The 4,992-nt window shown below is 34.5% G+C and overlaps 1 pseudogene; it reads right to left on the reverse strand.

Moving 5' to 3' along the window:
* Positions 1 to 865: 865 nt before the first annotated feature.
* Positions 866 to 3,067, reverse strand: LOC120084003 (annotated as a pseudogene).
* Between the last annotated feature and the right edge of the window lie 1,925 nt (positions 3,068 to 4,992).

The raw sequence follows: 4,992 nt of genomic DNA on the forward strand, positions 1-4,992 counted from the left end.
AACACCTCTCTATTAATTTATTAATTAATTGTTTGTGAATCTAAATCACTTGAGTTAATTATTTGAATCTCATTCAAATATTTCTTTCCATCTTAATTTAAATTATAATACCCATCCATAATCAATTACATATTAATCATATTAATATACAATTTCCTTAAATTGATTTGAACAATTCAAATCATTCCTCTTTAACATCTTTTAGTGAGCTAACAAGGGGACCTGGCAGACCTATAGACCCGGAGCTCCAACAATATGAGATTGAATGGCTAAACTCATTAACCAAATTAATTAATATTCGTTAACTGAGTACACTCCACAAAAGACTCACAACTACACTCTTCTCATTCACTAGAAGAAATTCGGGCTTCAATGTCGGTTGAAAAAAACGGATCTTCAATATTGGTTTTAAACCGACATTGAAGATGGCCTACAATGTCGGTTTAAAACCGACATTAAAGGCCTCCCATTATTTTTTTATTTTTATTTTATCAAAATTTTCATTTCCCTCTCGCGCGCATGAAGGCCTAAATTTCATTTCTCTCAGCTCTCTCACTTTACCAAAACTCAAACTCAAACCCTCGATCGGCTGGTCTCACCTACCAAAACAAACTCTCTCCTCTCTCAGTAGCTGCAAGTTGGTCGTTTGCCTTCAGGTGGGGTTGTCTTCATTGTTGCCTTCAAGTTTCAGGTGAGCTTGGCGTTGTCCAATTTTAGGTGGGCTATCGTTGGTTCTCCGGAGCTGTTCGCGTGGGTTGTATGTCCAATTTCAAGTGAGCCCTTTTATTTCCAGTGGTTGAACCTTTTGATCAACTGCATTAGCATTTGGTATCTGCAATATATTTGTATGAGAGGTACCGAAAAGCTACTTCTTATAAAACTTGTCCGAGTTCTCTGCTCGCATATCGTTCTTCGTCTCTATTTGATTAGTGGTTGCCATGCGTTTCATCATGGCCATAATTCTGTTTGCTTCTTTTGTCAATCCAATAGATCGCCAGGCTTCTACAACTAATAAGATTGTAGATTTCTCAGGTTTAACTTTGCATTCCTCCATTTTTTGAAGCATTTCTTCTGCTTTCCATGGTTGTTTTGCCTCTCCATATCCCCATATTATAGTCTTAAATGTCTTCAAATTAGGAGAAACTCCATATTCACACATGTTGTTTAAAATATGTATGGCGTTATCCATTCATGGCCTCCTTTAGTCTACCTTCCTTGCAATATCCACAAGCCACAATGTCGCAAGTCCGCTGATTAGGTTGAGTATTGTTATCTTGCATCAGTTTAATAATCTCTTCAGCTCGATCTGTTTCTCCACTCTGAGCATAAGCAGTTGCTATGGTGTTGTAAGTAACAACATCTAGTTTGATTCCCAGGGCTACCATATTTTGCACCACATTCCATGCCTATGCTATTTTCTTCTTCTTACACCATGCTTTGACGGGTACATTACAAGTTCTCAGATTGAGTTTCAAATTTTCCTCTTTGTACATCAAGTCCAGCAGTTCTATAGTTTCTTCAGGCTTACCGGCAATGCCATATCCTTTTATCAAAGTGTTGAAAGTGCTTGTACCTAGCCTTAGTCCACTAGCCTTCATTTTTCTAAAAGTTAGCATGGCTTCTTCTACATTACCAGCTTTGGAAAAAGCATTAATAACAACATTAAAAAATATAGAGTCTAGAATCAGTGTATTGTTTTGTTTGTTTGGTTGATTCTTCTTTATTGTTTTGTAAAATTGTATCGTATTGTTTTGTTTGGTTGATAAAATGATCTAATAGGCACATTGTTTAGGTTGTAGATTCTAAAAAATGAATATAAATTTACCTTTACAGGTTTCCATTTTGGAGAAGACCGATAGTGTTGGAGAGTTGATCTTATGGTGTAGAGTTGATCTTTTTGTAGGTCCCTTTAGTTTCTTAGAGTTGATCTTAAAAGTCTAGTTGTTCTAAATTTGTTGATGTTGCATATTTTACAATCATAATTTTATACTTTTAAATTTTCCCTTGTTATTGTTTTTTTTTTTTTTTAGATTAAGTTGCATATTTTACAATCATGGATAAGTCATGGATGAAAATGAATAGAATGTCAGCTGAGTATGGTTTAGGGGTTGAGGTGTTTATTAAAAATGGTCTACAACATTCAAATATACTGAACGTCATGAGTTGTCCATGTTTGAAGTGTGTTAATGCAAAGACTCTAGATGTGAACAAAATAAGAGAACACTTATTTTTTAATGGTATAGATCAAAGTTATCAGACATGGATTTTTCATGGTGAATCATTACCGATTAAGAGAAACAATGAAAATGTGTCTACTAGTGAAAGAGAAGAAGTTGATGAGGATGATGTTGATGTTGATGACACAATTGGAATGTTTGAGGCTGCATACAATAACTATTTTAGTGGAAAATCCGATAATTTTGAAAAATTATTAGATGATGCGAAGAAACCATTGTACCCAAATTGTAAAACTTTTTCCAAAATATCTACATTGGTAAAGTTATATAATTTAAAAGCTAAATTTAGATTGAGCGATAAGAGTTTCACTGAGTTGTTGGAATTAATTCATGAAATTCCAACTTCTACTTATGAAGCAAAAAAGATGTTGGGTACTCTTGGAATGAAGTACAAGCAGATTCATGCATGTAGAAATGATTGTTGCTTATTTAGAAAAGAACTCTCTAATGCAATTGTATGCCCCATTTGTGGTACGTCAAGACGAAAGCTTCAAAAAAATTTAAACGAAAGGGCTAAGAATATCCCAGCAAAAGTCATGTGGTATTTCCCCCCAATTCCAAGATTTGAAAGAATATTTCGAACTAAAGAGATTGCAAGTTTTTGACCTGGCATGCTAAAAAAAAAGAAACAGATGGTTTATTAAAATATCCCAAAGATTCCCTATCGTGGAAAAAGTAGACAATTTGTGGCCAGAGTTTGGGTCAGAACCTAGAAATCTTTGTCTTAATCTTTCAACAGATGAGGTAAATCTACCTGGAGATCTGAGTAGTAGATATAGTTGTTGGCCAGTGATGTTAGTGACATACAATCTACCTCCATGATTGTGCATGAAGCGAAAAAATTTTATGTTGACTGCACTAATATTTGGTCCTAAACAACCGGGAAATGACATAGATGTTTATTTAGCTCCGTTAGTAGATGACTTGAAAAAACTTTGGAAAGATGGGGTAGAATGTTACGATGCATATGAAGAACAACGTTTCATGCTTAAAGCCATTTTATTATGGACTATTAATGATTTTCCTGCGTATGGTAACTTGTGCGGTTGTACAGTTAAAGGATATCATGCATGTCCAATTTGTGGAGAGAATACTTCATCCACTAATTTACCAAAAGGGAAGAGGATGGCATATCTCGGGCATCACAAGTTTCTACCCCGCCATCATCCATATAGGAAACAAAAAAAAACTTTTAATGGTGCACAAGAATTAGAATTTGGTTCAGAACCATTGAATGAGGAAGAAATTCTTGTAGAAACAAGTAAGTATCAATATTCATTTGGTAAGAAAAGTATCAAAGAAAAGAACAGTGGAGATAACACTTCAACTTATTGGAAGAAAAAAATCTACTCTTTTCGAGTTAGAATATTGGAAGTATCTTGACGTGCGACATTGATTAGATGTGATGCACATTGAAAAGAATGTATGTGCAAATCTTATTGGCACATTGCTTGATATTCCTGGTAAAACAAAAGATGGAATAAAGACTCTATTAGATTTTGTAGAATTGAACATTAGAGCAGAGTTAGCCCTTCAAGTAGGATTTTTATCTCCTACATGTTATACATTAACATGAACTGAGAAATTGAGCTTTTGTAAGGTACTATCAGAAATTAAAGTAGCTGAAGGCTATTCATCGAACATTCAAAGTTTAGTGTCGCTCACAGATTTGAAACTTTACAGACTTAAGTCGCATGACCATCATGCTCTTATGCAACAATTATTACCGGTAGTCATTCGTGATATTTTACCCAAACAGTAAGACTTGCAATTACTCGCTTATGCTTCTTCTTTAATGTTATATGTTGTAAGGCGATCGGTTCATCTCAGTTAAAGGGTATGCAAGAGGATATCGTTGTCACTCTATGTCTCTTAGAGAAGTATTTTCCTCCATCATTCTTCACAATAATGATACACCTTGTAGTGCATCTCGTAAGAGAAGTTGAGTTTTGTGGACCTGTTTATTTGAGGTGGATGTATTCTTTTGAACGATACATGAAAGTGTTGAAAACTCATGTACGAAATAGAAATCGACCATAAGAATGTGTTGGAGAAAATTATATTGTTGAAGAGACTATAGAGTTTTATTCTGAATTCGTATATGGTGTTAATTCTATTGGGCTAAACTCATCAACAAAGAAAGCGAATTCAAACATTGATAGAGCATTGTCAATTGCTTCTTTTATCAGATCGAGTAAGGATGAGTTGGATCAAGCTCATCTTTATGTCCTTCAAAATGTAAATGATGTGCTTTCTTACGTCGAGTATGTAGATCTTCATATTATTCTTATTTTAGTTACTCAATTATTCAATAATCTACTAACTTTGTCATTTATAATAGGCAACATATGGATATTTTGTCTAAGCTCAATTCTAGTAAAAATAAAAGTAGAAAGTGGCTTCAAAAAGAGCATAATCGTACATTCAGTCGGTGGTGTCCACACGGGTAATCTCTAGAGACCTACTATTTGATGTATAATTAAATGTTAACTACTAAAATATTATGAAATATATCATAGGTTGCACTAGCTCTCGAATTACCCAAAAATTCCATATCGCCTTTTTTGAGATGGATAGCTAATGGACCTTGTCCAACTGTGGCAAAATATTCTGGTTATGTGGTCAATGGTTACCACTATCACACAAAGAATCGTGATGATGTTAGAAGGGATCAAAATAGTGGAGTTAGTATAACGGCTACCACAATGCAAGTCTCTAGTGCTAAGGATAAAAGGCCCATCATGTCAGATATGAA

Source organism: Benincasa hispida, chromosome 8, assembly GCF_009727055.1.
Source record: "Benincasa hispida cultivar B227 chromosome 8, ASM972705v1, whole genome shotgun sequence".
Classification (NCBI taxonomy): domain Eukaryota; kingdom Viridiplantae; phylum Streptophyta; class Magnoliopsida; order Cucurbitales; family Cucurbitaceae; genus Benincasa; species Benincasa hispida.